Source organism: Lactuca saligna, chromosome 4 (genome assembly GCF_052625555.1).
Source record: "Lactuca saligna cultivar CGN05327 chromosome 4, ASM5262555v1, whole genome shotgun sequence".
NCBI lineage: Eukaryota > Viridiplantae > Streptophyta > Magnoliopsida > Asterales > Asteraceae > Lactuca > Lactuca saligna.
Window position 1 is genome coordinate 30,320,989 of NC_136420.1, and position 16,140 is coordinate 30,337,128.

At 34.3% G+C, this 16,140-nt stretch overlaps 1 pseudogene; it reads right to left on the bottom strand.

The window, feature by feature from the left end:
• Positions 1 to 12,997: 12,997 nt before the first annotated feature.
• On the bottom strand, positions 12,998 to 15,683 carry LOC145039427 (uncharacterized; annotated as a pseudogene).
• Between the last annotated feature and the right edge of the window lie 457 nt (positions 15,684 to 16,140).

Genomic DNA, 16,140 nt, shown 5'->3' on the forward strand with positions numbered 1-16,140 from the left:
ATATTGTTGGGTTTTTGCCTTTTTTAGGTTTAGGCCTCAAGCCTACCTGTAGTAGCAGTACATTTTTGGGCTTTAGGCCATCTTGGGTGCTCTTGGGCCATATTGGGACTTAAGGGCCTTGTAGTTGAGTTTGGAATGCCTTTTGGCTAGATTGAATATGGGCCGTGGTGGGGTAGGCCCAATGAGGCAAGGGTTAAGCAACCCTAATTTCTAATTAAGTTTTTATACTTGTAATTTTGAGAGAGGATTTTGCAAGTTAGCCGCTTGAGTGTGATTTGAAACCTTCAGTCTAAGGTGAGTTTCCTTCACTATATCAGTGAGTCGAATGCACTAATGTTGGTCCACTAGTTTACGTTGTAGTATGATGATTGTCTTTGTGATAATTTTCAGTTATGCCTGTATTTGCTAGATGACTCTGTGATTTTTTGTTATGATATTATGTGGTAGTGGTAGGGGTGAAATAGATCCGATATCCAGTTGAAATAGACTGAAGGGGATTCCAAGCACCTTGATATGCTTGCCTGTATCCGGTTAAAATAGACCGAAGAGGATTGGAAACACTCATATATGCTTGACTGTATGTTTGTATGGTATGGAGTATTTTGGGGGAACTTACTAAGCTTTTTGCTTACGGTTTTCAGTTTATGTTTCAGGTACTTCCAACTCGAAGGGGAAGGGTCTGGCCTGATCACAATGCACTAGCCTATGATTTTCTGTATTATGTGATTTTGGGAATTTATACTCTGATAAAATGTTGCTACCATACACTTTCGACTGTTTGATATGATTATCGCATGTTTTGAATGAATTTAAAAAAAAAATTATCTGTATTTTTGGGATGTTACAAGTTTGTATCAGATTCTTGGTTTGAGGGATTCGGGCATACTCTCGGGTGTGCCTCAACTCAAATCAAGGATTTGGTAAATTTTCCATAAATAACAACATTTTAAATAAGGGATTTTAATAAAAGAAAAAGGGTGTGATGCATGCAATCAGCTGAGCTCAAGTAAGTCTTCCCGAAATACCTGTACATGTTATATGTTTTATGCTATGATATGAGAATTGCATGCTAAATTAGGGGCTAAGGATCTGCTCATGATTGCATGATAGAATGATAGAATGCTAGGGGAGATGCCTTTATGTGCCTATTTATATGAGCTTACAGATTTGCATGCTAGTATCAGATCAATTATTTGATAGGATGGCATGTATAGGTTATGTTCTTATTTGAATTGCTTGATTCTCGAATGTTGCACGCTTTGTGCTTGAGGAAGTTTTGTTGGTACCAACTAAGTAGTGGGTGAATGTATTGGGTTACCATAAATGGTTCTCTTCTAAGTGGTTTGATCAATACAGTCTACTCTCTACACTTGATGTCGACATCGTTCAGACTAAGTCCATCCATCCCTGACACGATGTCGAAGCCATTTAACTCAATGGGAAACAATTCCTTGTAGAATGTATTCCCATTCAAGTCAATGATGATGTTCTTAATGCAATCACTAACGTGTATTTATTTGTCACTAGGAACATCTACTACTAGAGCATTATCTAGTTTATCTACAAGCAATGCTAGTCTTCTACCAAATTTATGTGATATAAAGGAGTAATTAGCTCCAGAATCAAACAATATATTGATAGAACTCCAACCTACTAGCAACTTATATGTCGGGCTTTAAGGGATCTCAAGGCTTCTACATATACTTAAAACTAAGGAAATTTTGAGAACTCAAGAGGAAAGGTGTATGAGGTGTAAGGGATGAAATGGGGCATTGCAGCCTAGTTATAGCCAAATTTATGGTGCACGTCATGCATTTTAAGGTGACGTCTCCCCAACCACTTTATGCAACATGTTGACTTCTCAGTGGTCCGTATTTTTACCTTCTAGAAGCGTGCGTCGTGCACCTGGCACGCACCGTACGCCGTTCAAAACAAAAAATTTCTAAATTCCATAACTTCTTCATACGAGCTCCGTTTTAACGTTCTTTATATCTTCGGAAAGCTCTCGATGAGATCTACAACTTTCCTTTAGACTCCATCGGTTGATTGTGACTTTATTTTTCATCCCTACCTTTTCTATGATTAAATGATTTTTTCTAAAGTCATAACTCTCTCGTACGGACTCCATTTTTGGCATTCTTTTTCTAAAAATTCCTATCATAAAGAGTGTTGTGATTTTTATTTTGGTGAATTTAGCTAAAAGTCAGTCATTCTCTTTGTAGCATTTTATGTCACACATTCCTTGTGCGTGACTGACTTTTATATCTTATAGAAATTATATCTTATTCATACTGAGTTTGATTTCTATAAAATTTATATTTTTGGCATCGATACGATGTGTACTTTCTAAATATATAATAATATATATGTTTTGGGGCTCTTATTTTTATTATTTACGGACGATTCGGCTGATTTTTCTTATTTTATTATATTATAATAATCATGAAACACATAATATTCACATAATTCTTATTTATTACATCAAATAGGTTACAATTGTTGAACCTAACTATTACATCATCTTATTAATTCTTAGCGAGAAACACTATGGTTACAATTCTCTCCACCTTAGCCTGATTTCGTCCACAGAATCATGCATCGGCAAACAATTGTGGATAGTGATTCTTCATCTTGCTTTCCATCTTCCTGGTGAGGTTCGGTTCATTCAAATGTTTCCATCACACAAGTACTAAATCGGCAATCTTACGTCGTAACTTCTTTGTCTTATGGTCAACAATCGCTTCGGGATCTTCGATAAACCTTTTATTTGTTGGTGATTTTATTGTCACCATGCATTTTATGTAATTGTAACCGACATGTGAGCTAAGGGATTATAATTTGTACTCTATATCATATGTTTGAAGAATGCAGAGTGCATGCATATATAAGATCGAGTTATAAGCTGGTACGTCAAAAATATGGGGGCCAAGGGGGTCGCGTCCCCTTGCAAGCTCCTAGAGGCAGCGCCCCTAGTGGGGTCCAAGGGGCAGAGCCCCTACAGGTGGTCTCACTAACCAGTCAGTGGGTAGGGTCGAGGGGAATCGGAAACCCTAATATATCTAGGATAAACATGGCTCCATAATTGAGTCGTTATATACCCTTCGAAGCTCACTTTCTTTTATACTAATTCATAACCCTCTGGCGATTTGGCTTGTGTTTATGTTCCTAGATACACAAGTTTCCTCTTTGGATTATCCTATACTAGATTTCATGTAACCCAGGAATATGATGGAAGTATCAGTTCGGAAAGTGAACTTACACGATCCAAGAGAAATTCGGTTCTCTACCATCACCCTACTCAAATATCCTCCAACATTATCTTCATTAATCCTTATCTTCGAGTGTGGAATTATATTAGGGACTTCTCTCGAGAACTTCCTCAAATAACACATATGGAAAGTGTTATGAATGTCATCCATTTTGTCTGGCAATTCCAGCTTGTAAGCTTGGTTCCCAACTCTCTGAAGAACCTTGAAATTGCCCAATAAATCTTGGACTCAACTTCCCTCTCTTTCCAAATCTTATTAGTCCCTTCCATGGCGAGACTCTAAGCAACACCAAATCTATAAATTCGAATGGCATTGGTCGTCATTTATTTTAAGCATTTCTCTTTTGATGATTTTGAGGTGCTAACATTCTTTCCCTTATTACTTTCAGCTTCTCAGCAGTCTAATGGATGATCTCTGATCCCATGAACTGCTTTACTCCAGCTTCAAGCCAAAAAGACGTTGTATGACACTTTTGTCCATACAAGGCTTTATAAGGTACCATCTTAATGCTCGAATGGTAACTATTGTTGTAGGAAAACTCTACTAGGGGTAGATGCTCATCCCAATTACCTTGAAATTCTAGGGTACATGCTCCTAACATATCTTCCGGTGCTTGAATTATCCTTTCACACTGACCATCAGTCTGTGGATGGTAGGTTGTACTCAAACACAACTTTGTTACCATTTCTTCTTATAGGCTCTTCCAAAATCTCAATGTGAAACGACTGTCACGATCTGAAACAATCGTTAGGGAACACCGTGAAGTTTTACTATCTCTTTCACATAGACATCTGTAAGCTTATCTATAGACCATATCTCATTGGCCGCTATGAAGTGTACACTCTTTGTGAATCGATCCACAACTACCCAAATCATGTTGTGATCATTCTTTGTCCTAGGTAGTTTAGTCACAAAATTAATGTCCTCTCATTTACCCATGGGTATAGGCAAGGGTTCTAAACTCCCATACGGTTTCTAATGTTGATCCTTAACTCTCGCGCAGGTTACACACTCTGCCACAAACTTAGCAACATCAAGCTTCATCTTTGGCCATCAATAGTACAGTTTCATATCCCTATACATCTTGGTACTGCCAGGATGAATCAAGTACATGGTCTTGTGGGCTTCTTGCATAAGAAGATCTCTCATTTCTGTCATCTTAGGCACCCAAATCCTATTTTTGAATACCTTCAACCCTTGTCCGTTTGTATCGAATTCCAGTGTTTTGCCTAACCACTCTTCTTTTTTGTTATCTACTTCCAAAGCTTCTTCCTGAGCTTTCTTAATACTTTCTACAGTTGTTGAAACAATATCAATTCTCAACACCCTTGGTTTCTACCTTTACAATTTTATCTTTCTACTTAAAGCATCTGCTACGATGTTCGCTTTACCGGGGTGGTAAAGTATCTCACAGTTATAGTCCTTGAGTAGTTCCAGCCAACGCCATTGTCTCATATTCAATTCCTTTTTAGCGATTAGATACTTGAGACTCTTATAATCGGTGTAGAGCTTAAACTTTGTGCCATAAAGATAATGCCTCCATATCTTTAATGAAAATACTACCACTACCAACTCCAGATCATGAGTGGAGTAGATCTTTTTGTGTTCTTTCAGTTGTTGAGATGCATATGCTATCACTTTATTTCTCTGGGTCAGAACACAACCTAAACCAACTCCGGATGCATCGTTATAAACTGTGAAGTCTTTAATATGCTAGGTAAAGAAAGAATCGGTGCTTCAGATAAATTCTTATTTAAATCCTCAAAAGATTCTTCGTGCTTCTCACTCCATCTATATGTAGCTTCTTTATGGGTCAAATCTATTAATGGAGCAGATATCAAAGAAAAACCTTGGATAAACCTTCTGTAATATCTAGCTAATCCTAGAAAGCTTCGAATATTAGTGGGACTTTTTGGTTGTTCCTACTTCATCACAGATTCAATCTTTGTTGGGTCAACCATTATTCCTTCCCGGTTAACCAAATGACCTAAGAATTGGACTTCTCGAATCCAAAAATCACACTTGGATAACTATGTGTATAGCTTCTCCTTCTTCAGAACTTCTAACACTTCTCTTAAGTATTTGTCATGATCCTGCTAACTCTTTGAATATACGAGAATGTCATCGATAAACACTATTATAGATTTATCTATGAAAGGTTTACAGACCCTATCCATCAAATCCATAGATGTTGCTAGAGCATTGGTTATTCCGAATGACATAACCAAAAAATCATAGTGTCTATATCTCTTCTGAATGTAGTCTTTTCTATATCATACTCTCTCACATGGTAACAAGTCTATCCTAAACTCCACCCTTGTATTAGGGGGCAATCTAGGAAGATCTCTGAGAAATACTTCCGAAAAGTCGCACACCACAGGTATCCTTCACATTTCCTTTTTCTCCTTCTTTTCATCGATTATGAATGCCAAGTATGATGTACACCCTTTAAAAAAAATACTTTTTGGCTTTCATCAGGGGAGATGATTCCAGAATTTACTCTACCTTTCACCATAAATAGCTTTCTTCCAGTTGGTTTGATCACTACAATCTTCTTTCTACACTTGATGTCGGCATCGTTCACATTAAGCCAATCTATCCCTAAAACTATATCAAAATTGTTTTACGCAATGGGAAAAAAAGACCTCGTGGAATTTATTCCCATTCAAATCTATGATGATGTTCTTAATGCAATCACTAACAGGTAGGAATTTGCCACTAGCAACCTCTACTACTAGAGTACTATCTAGTTTATCTACAGGAAATGCTAGTCTTATACCAAATTTATGCGATATAAAGGATTAATTAGCTCCATAATCAAATAGTATAATGACAGGCAATCCATTTACAAGAAAGGTAGCTGAAGCGACATTTACTTCTTCCCTTTCTGCTTCTAGTGTCATCTGGAATGCTCTCGCCATTAACCTAGGCTGCACATTGGGCTTTGCAACTTCCTTCTTCTTTGGGAAATCTTTCATAATACGACCTTCTTCATTACATCTATAACACACACTTTTGTTATATGTACACTCGTTGGCATAATGAGCAGTTCTCCCACACTTGAAACAGGTCAACTCCTCGCCATATTTCCAGAGTGTTTCTTCTTGCACTTTTCGTACCATTTTGCTTCTCCTCTACCTCCAAACCTTTTTGAACAAGATTTTGAAAATTTGCTCTTCTTGTTGGACCTCGATGATCCCCAAACTTTCTTTTCTCTCTTACCTCCACCTCTCCAGACCCTTCTCCCTAATTTGGTTCTCAATGTTCCTTGCTGACTAGATGGCCTCCTTCAGAGTCCTTACTATTTTTACCATTGGACTAAAGTTTGTTGTTAGTCCGTTAGGAAATTTGTCAACTTTTGAGAGTTTGGTAGGTACCAAATGGGGTACTATCTTCATCTTCTCATTGAAAGTGGCAGCATACTCACTAAGGTTGTGTTTGGCGCGCCACAACTAACTGATAAGCTGACTTATTTTTCGAGCTTTTTTAAGTTGTCATGTTTGGCAAGTCAAAAAGTAGCTTATCAGCTAGCTTTTTAAAAAGCTACGTAGAGTAGCTTTTTAGGAGCTTTTTCAAAATTTTCCAAATATAACCCTTAATTAATTATAGAAACACATTCTTTTAAATACCCTTTTATGTTATTTTATATCTTTCAGCTAGTTTAACCAAACTCTATTTTTTATCATCTAGTTTTTCAGCTGACAGCTAGCTTTTCAGCTAGTAGCTAGCTTTTCAACTAACAACTAGCTTTTCAGCTAATACGCCAAACATAGCTTAACATTCATATTTTCCTTCTTCAAATTCCGGAACTCATTATTGATATCCAGAAGGTCTCTTTCAGAGCAGTACTTCTCTTCAACTGTGCAAGGAAATCCTCTCATGATATCCTTTTTTTTCTTCTCCCCTTGGCATCGAGTTTTCCAATAGATTCCACCATCTCAACACTCCGATCTTCAATTATCGAACAACGAAAATCGTCTTCTGTTTGTTGTTGCAGTCACAATTGTCAAATACCATCTCTATTTTGGAGATCCAATTCATAACTTGTACAATTGTTGGATTCTCAGATAGGTTAGTTGGTTTGGCTAGCATGAAGACCTTGTAATTGCAACCATTTCCTTTATTCTCTTCCTTAGGTTCATCTCTCCTAATCACTCGGATTTCCACTCGACTAACGGTCCTAGTGTAGTTTCCTTCCTCCGACTATTCTTCATTTAGTTTGAAACAGTAGACACCTTGTCTCTTCCATCTGGCGATCCAACATATCTTGTATCATTGCCAACATGATAGGTTTGGGTGTAGGGGAGACGAATTCATATATGCTCAACTACATGTCACTCAGGCTGCTGGTTTCCATTAACATTTCCTAATCCGCTGCAGGTTCTCACCATAATGTTCTATATACCAAATCATACATTCGAGACAAGAATATTAAGATAAGGAAGCTTTTATTTGATGTATAATCCTCCTTATCACTCTGAAATATTACATGGTAGTTCTAATATCATAGTTAATCGTTTAGAAACCTGAACACATAAAATTTCCAGATCCGGTCGGTAATAGACCACAACTTCGATCAAATAATAGGATCCTAAAGCATATAAGGCATCTTATAGTTATAGCATAAATCATTTAGCACATAAAAGCAATTTAGGATCTTCCCTAAAATAAGCTAGGGCTCGTGTCTATTCAGGTGTACTTTCTAAATATAGCAGATACCCATCTCATAATTATCGCTTAGCATTCTTAGTTTAAGTCTAGAAATCCTACAAATTCCTAGTTCGCTTAAACTAATGCTCTTATACTAACTGTGACATCCCTAATTTCACGGCTAGAAAAGGCCGGTTTAGTTATGCTTATTTAAAATCAGAGTATCCTTTTTGAAGAATAATATCGCGGAATTTGTTAACATGATAAGGATATTATCAAATCATTTCTGAAGAAATGTATTTTATTTATATTAAAAACATTGCGATGTCATCATCAATACATTACATAAGCATAAACGAAAATAATACAGGCCTTACAAACATATATTATTCTACTGGCCTATAATTCATAAATCTCTCATCTGATCATCACACTTGTGCTCTCGTGCCACTACCTGTAACGCAAGAAACTTAGTGGTTCGGGCTTGGGAGCCTCGTGAGCACATAGGGTTTTCAACCAACAATAATTAAATTCTTTTAATTATATATTTTCATCAAAACATTCAACCCAATTACCCATTTTCGTTATCCTCACTTTCTTTCCCTAAACAATCTAATTCAAGGGACCTATCCTAAGGATCATCTTCGGGATAGAAAATAATATTTAGGGGATTCCTTAGCAATATATGTCAATAAGGCAACCATGCGGGGATAGAGTGCACCTGGTGAACACTTAGTTCAAGGCACATAAATGTTGCGAGCCTGCTAGCGTTCCACTAGACTGTCTAGAATAATTTGTGGTTTTCATCTATACTCTGCTAGAAAACTATATCATCTTTAAATTAAGGCCTCTCATAATCTATTTCATATTTCGTCTCTCATCATTTTTATCATGTTTTATCTACCCATCTCTACCGAATATATTTATAGGTATAAAATATATATACAATTTGAATCAAGTAAAGATGTATAAATCATTCATCTAGCATAGTTATCAGGAACACAAATAATAGACACATATAGCATGTAATTATCTTAAATACCTCATATTTATGTGTAAGATGAAAGTAAATATGCACTCACTTGTTAAAGTGATGACTCGAAACACGAACAACGCTTTGCTTCTATCAACTGACTTTTCCTTTGACGTAACCTAGTATCATTATCAATAAGTCTTAGCCTAATATTCTATATGACTGAAAATAGTCTAGACCTATCAATTATTCTAATGAATACTGATAGTTCTATCAAATAAGGAGCAGCCAGATAAGACAGTTGGGAGGTAGGATCATTTCGGCATAATAGCCTTTCTGAAATCCAATAACCAAGCCAACGTGACCATTCTAGACACCTCTCCCGTAAGTAGATCAATCAGTATTATGACTTAGAATTACTGATAAATCTTATTTATAGGTTCACAATAGCGACTATGACTTATAAATATAAATTACACAAAGATAAAGTTGAGTGTAATTTAACTTAAAGAGATTCCCTAGACAAAAGTTTGGAAATTGTGTTGGTAGAACTCCGGACTACTAGCAACTTAGATGTCGGGCTTTAAGGAATCTCAGGATTTCGTCACACACTTAAAACTAAGCAAATTTTGGGATTTCGGCCTTAAAAATCGAGTGGAAAGGTGTAGGAGGTGTGAGGGATGATATGTGCATTGCAACCTATTTATTGACAATTTTGGGATGTACGGCGTGCAAATGAGGTGCACGTCGTGCATTTTAAGTTGACGTCTCCCCAGCCGCTTTGTGCCATGTGTCGGCCTCTCTGTGGTCCGTGTTTTCACCTTCTATAATTACATATCGTGAACCTGGCACGCACCGAGCTCCGTTTTAACGTTCTTTATATCCTCTAAAAGCTCTCGATGAGATCTACAACTTTCTTGTAGGCTCCATCGACTAATTGTGAATTTATTTTCCATCCTTATTTTTCATATGATTAAATGATTTTTGCTAAAATCATAACTCTCTCATACAAACTCCGTTTTTAGCATTATTTTTCTCGAAATTCCTATCTTAAAGAGTACTATAATTTTCCTTTTGGTGACTTTAGATGAAAGTCAAAATTCTCTTTGTAGCTTTTACGTGATACATTTCTTGTGCGCGGTTGACTTTTATGTCTTATAAAAATCATATATAATTCATATGGAGTCGGATTTCTACGAATTTTATATTTTCAAGATCGGGAAAACGTGTACTTTCGATATATATATATATATATATATATATATATATATATATATATATATATATGTTGGCGCACTTATTATTACAATTTACGGGTGACTCAACTGATTTTTCCTATTTTATTATATTATAATAATCATGAAATACATAATATTCACATAATTTTTCTTTATTACATCAAATATGTTACAATTGTTTACTCTAACTATTATATCATCTTATTAATGTCTAGTGAGAAACGTAGACATTACAATGACAATGTGGGTTATCTGTAATTTTAGGAACAAAATGGTCTCGAGTTTCAAACTTATCACAAGGATTCCATTTTTTATAGAATTTTTTCACAATTTTTTCATGGTCTCTTAAAAATCACAAACTTAAAGTTAGTTGGGTTTCTTGGTTATAAAGCCTAATGTTGGCTATCTCATTGTAATTTTTTGTTCTTTTTCTATTCTAGCGTATTGTTAACTTATAAAATCCAAGCATTCAAAAAAATATCCAAAAATGGAAGAACTTTGGACCAACCAGTGGTTTGCTTGGGTTTGTGTCTATACCAAAGATTTAATGAGTTTTTTGTTGATTATGTGGGATGTACAAAGTCGTATAACAACTCCTTTCTACAAACTCTTTTAGAGTATCTTCTCTATTAGCATGCTCTTTGTTAGGGTTGTCAAACCCAACAAGTGATAGGGTTACTATGGACTCCAAATACACTACTTCAATGCACTAAAAAGTAGTACAAGGCAAGCAGGGTCGATCCTCAGAGACATGGGACAAAAATCTATACCTCTTTACACAATGTACTTTAGTCACAAAAAAAGGGGATTTATATGCATAATCTTGAAAAAAAAATGTAAATAACAATCTACTTTGAAAACATGCAGAAAACTAAACAAATTTGTAAGCAAGTTGTTGAAATGGTTCTAGTTATAGTTCTCAATGTTGTTGTTTAACTTGGTTATGACTTGATGTAATTCATGATTGTTACTGAAAGATATTAACATGCTCTAATACATCTTGCTTGCCAAATTATCAAACCAAAACACGCTCTTTGACTAGACCTAGCTTTAGTAATTCAACCTAAACACGTTCTTAGATTGTATTGAAAAGTTGCATTAAGTTTTGTAGAAGCTTCCTAACAAATGTTCATTTCTTCTCATATGCTCGGAAGTGCGAAAACATGTGATATATGTTGTACAATAAAAAAACCTATTGTTTGTTACCAATCATTAACTTTATAGAACGATAAGGTGCCCTAAAAGTTAATTAACTACACAATAATTCAATTCTTATAAGTAGTCAATCAAACATAAATCAAATTCAAGGATTCTAGTTTAAACAAGAACATAATCACTATAATAGAATCATAAATCAAATATCAAGTCATATGCTTCAAGTCAAGCAATCAACTTGTTTTGAACAAGAACTAGAAATTAGGGTTTCTAAGCCATACATGGCTAAGAACAAATTAGACAAAGAGATGAAATTGAAATGTTTAATGCTTACAAATGGAAATCAAAAGTGTTTGCAATGATTTGCTTACCTCAATAGCCTCCAAGAATTGCCCACATCTCCCTTATAGCTCTAGAAACGATCTTGTAACATCCCAAAATTCAGGAGAAAGAATTTCATTTTTAATATAACTAAAACACATGTGTAACTGGGTTCATACATTGAAAAGCATTTTAAAATAAAACATTTATTAGAGTTAATTCCCAGAAATCACATATTGCAGAAAATGTAGGTGTATGTGTTGTGATCGTCCCGAGCTCCTTTATTTGAAAATTGGAGGTACCTGAAACCAAAATTGAAAACCGTAAGCACGAAGCTTAGTGAGTTCCCCAATACTACATACCATATATATCAACATACTGCCTAACATATCTGGGTGCTGGCCTACCCCTTCGGTCTCTTTCAACTGGATATTGTCTAGCACATAAGCACATAAATCACATACTACATATCATACATAACCATGAGCCATACATATATCATAATCAATAAAGATGCTATGTGCCGAACATAGTCTTGCCATTATGCCACGGGCCGCCACGTGGTCTTTCTTGCCAAGCCAGGGCCACCCCCTCGGTCTTATATACAAGTGCCAAGAGCCACCTCCTGGTCTTCCATGCAAGCATCACAAAGACAACTAGAATACATACTACTCTACTTAGCCAATTAGCATACTGTGTGCTAGGAGCCACCTCCTGCTCTTTCATACATAATGCCTAGGGCTAACCCCCGGGTCTTCCTACCATACATAATAACATATAGTGTGACAGGAGCTGCCTCCTGGTCTTTCATACATAATGCTGACTAACCCTTGGGTCTTCCAACAATACATAAACCAAATGGGTCAGCATTGGTGCCTTCGAACCATACACCTCGCACTACTGAAGTCTCACGGATAAAGCTGTGGTTGCTGGCTGACGAATCCCCAAACAGTCAATCATCAAAACAAAACCCAATTAACAATTGGGTTCGAATGCGTAACCATAAGGCCATACTTGGGGTAAAGAAACTATTTTACCCCTAACCTAACTTAGCCCAAACTCAAACTCTAGAGGCCTAAAAGCCAAATAATCAATCAAGGCCTAATATATAGCCCAAATTTCCAAATTGGGCCCAACCCCTTACATGGGCCTTACCCTAAAGCCCATCCACATCTCCTAGTCCATACACTTGGCATTCCGATGGCAGGGCCGGCTCAACCAGTTTGGGGGCTCTAAGCGACCAAAAATTTGGGGCCCTTTGATATTTACTATACTTAATGTTATAAACCCTCCTCCTTTATCTGGGCTTGGGACCGGCAATAATAAACTAAAAAGTTTACAAATGGCGGAGTTAAAAAAAAATTTATGTATATGTTTTTTGTGAATATATTTTATGACATAAAGTTAATTTTTCTAGCCTTTTTAGATGCAAATTCTTTAATAAATTTTTCATAATCAATTTCTTTTACTAAATGTTTTTCAATTGACAAAATAGCTAATCCATTTAATCTTTCTTGTGACATTGTAGATCTTAAATAATTTTTTAACAGTTTTAATTTAGAAAAACTTCTTTCTGCAGAAGCAACGGTTATAGGAATAGTTAACATAATCCTATAGGCAACATAAGCATTTGGAAAAGAACTAAACTTTTTAATGTAATTAAGCATATTAATAATTGTATCATGTTCTAAATGTACAATGTCTTAAAAGTTTTAGTTCATGAAATAAATCTAAACCATCAATATCTAAGCTATCATCATGCTTTAAAGATTTTTCAAGATTTAAACAATGTTCTTTTAAAGTATTTTCATCAAATGATTTTAATTTTTTTATACTAAACAGAAAACCAAAAATATTTTTGAAATCGTTAAATTGCTCAAATCTACTTTTAAGTGAAGTAATGGCTTTATCTACTACATATAAAAAGTAATCAGTTTTGAATAACTGAACAGGAGTTTTAATAATTTCATTAGCAACATTTTCATCATATCATCTATTTCTTTGAATGATACGTTTTTCTCGAAATTTAGGTTTTACGTTCATTTCTAAAGCCAATTCATTTGCATAATCTAAAGCCTTTTCAAATCCGTTTTCTCTATATTCTTCAAAGAAACACAAAAGTCCATTTAGTTGATCTATAGCATCATCGATACACATATCATGCGATTGCAAGCTTTTACTAACAGTGTTAATAGCAAACAAAACATCATACCAAATAATCATTCCTAATAAAAATTCATAGTTTTGAAGTTCATATGTAGCTAAACAGTTAGCTTCACTTTTAATTTTTGGATCTCCACAATTTTTGGATAATTGTAAAAGTGCCTTTCTTAATTGTGGTGCTTGAAATCTAATTGCTTTTACACTTTCTACCCTACTTTCCCAACGAGTTTGAGATAATGATTTAAGTGTTAGGTTTGATATATTATCTTGTAATATTTTCCACCTTTGAGTTGATGAAGCAAATATTGAATATATACGTTGTATAACTCCAAAAAATTCACTAGCTTTATCACACGAATTAGCCATATCACAAATTACTAAATTTAAACTATAACAACCACACGGAGTGTAGAATGCTCTAGGGTTAATATCTAACAATCGTTTTTGTACACCTTGATGTTTTCCTTTCATATTTGATCCATTGTCATAACCTTGACCCCTAACATCATTTATATCTAGTCCCATATTTTTAATTTCATCAACTATTGCATCATATAAGCCTTTGCCGGTTGTATTATTTACAATTAAAAATCCTAGAAAGTACTCCTTAACTTTAATTAGAGTTGTTGAAAGATCCAAACATCGTAAGATAATCGACATTTGTTCCTTATGACTTGTATCGGGAGTACAATCAAGTATTATTGAAAAGTATTTAGCCTCTTTTACCTTTTTAATTATTTTACTTTTAACTTCTTCTCCTAATAAACTAATAAGTTCATTTTGCATATTGTGTCCAAGATAATGATTATGAATTTCTTTGTCATTAATTCTCCTAATATGTTCTTGCATAATAAGATCAAATTCCGCAATCATTTCAATTATAGTTAAAAAATTACCATTATTTTCTTCATAAATCTTTTCATTTGTTCCACGAAATGCTAAATTATTTTTTCCTAATGCTTTTACTACAGCAATGATTCTTATTAATACATTTTTCCAATGTTCTTTTTCTTTATTTATTTGTTCTTGGATTTGCTTGTCAATTGTTTTATTATTTGCTAATCTAGTTTCTAAGTCAATCCATGACCTCATATTAAGAATGTGTCCATTACTTGCTTCATGTCTTTTTAGTATACTATTAATATTGTTCCAATCATTATTACCTTTATGTGCTAATAAACATATAGATGTATTCACATTAAATAATTTACAACAAAAACAAAAAACTCTATCTACATCTATGGAATAAACCAACCATGTTCGTTCGTATTTTTCTCCATTTTGTATTTTTTGCATGTAAAGAGATGTATTAAAGCTTCTTAAATGTTGATCTTTTGGAAATTTAAAATCATAAATCTTAATAGGACCTTTTTCTACAATTAAATCTCTTAAATTAGTACTAATATTATTCCATCTACTTGGATCATATATGTTTAAAGACGTTTTATTATTTTCACTATTAGTTTGTTCGTTATCAATTTCAATATTAATTTGTTCGTTATCATTTTCACTATTCGTTTGTTCGTTATCAATTTCAATATTAGTTTGTTCGTTATCATTTTCACTATTAGTTTGTTCTTTATCAATTTCAATATTAGTTTGTTCGTTATCATTTTCTTTATTAGTTTGTTCGTTATCAATTTCAATATTAGTTTTTTCATTATCATTGTCAATATTAGTTGGTTCATTATCAATTTCAATATTAGTTGGTTCATGATCATTATTATCAACATTAGCTTGTTCTTGTTCATGATCATTATTATCAACATTAGCTTGTTCAATATTAGTTGGTTCAACATTTTTGTTTGTAGTTAAATATTTTAAAAACGACCCTTTTTGTTTATCTATAAAAGCTTCTTCCTGTAGTTTTCGTTTTCTTTTTGAGGCACCGGATTCATATTTTCTCTTTGACATGATTATTAACTATTTGATTAATAATAACTATAAGTATAGAATATATGGATTAGGATTATACCGCCCTTGAGGTAATGGAAAGCTCAAAAACAATGAAATCTGCCAATCTGGAATCAGTTATTGGACATTCATTCCTGCACAGATCCACAACTAAGATTGAATAGAATATATATAGCAAAAACCTGGAGGGTAAATAGTTTTTTATAGATTTTTATATTGTTAACGTGTTTTTCTTTTTCTAAAACATTTTTCAAATGCATGAAATTGAAAGTTGCTTGAAACAATGTAATTGAAAGATAAGTATACAAAATTAAAATTACAAACAATTGTACTATAATTTGGAATGATTGGAACCATCTCTTGCCGGTTTACTCTCATGCAATTTTAGGATATTTAATTTACCAAACTACATTATAATTTATAAAAGCACAATAACTCTATTTACACTTAAGCTTTC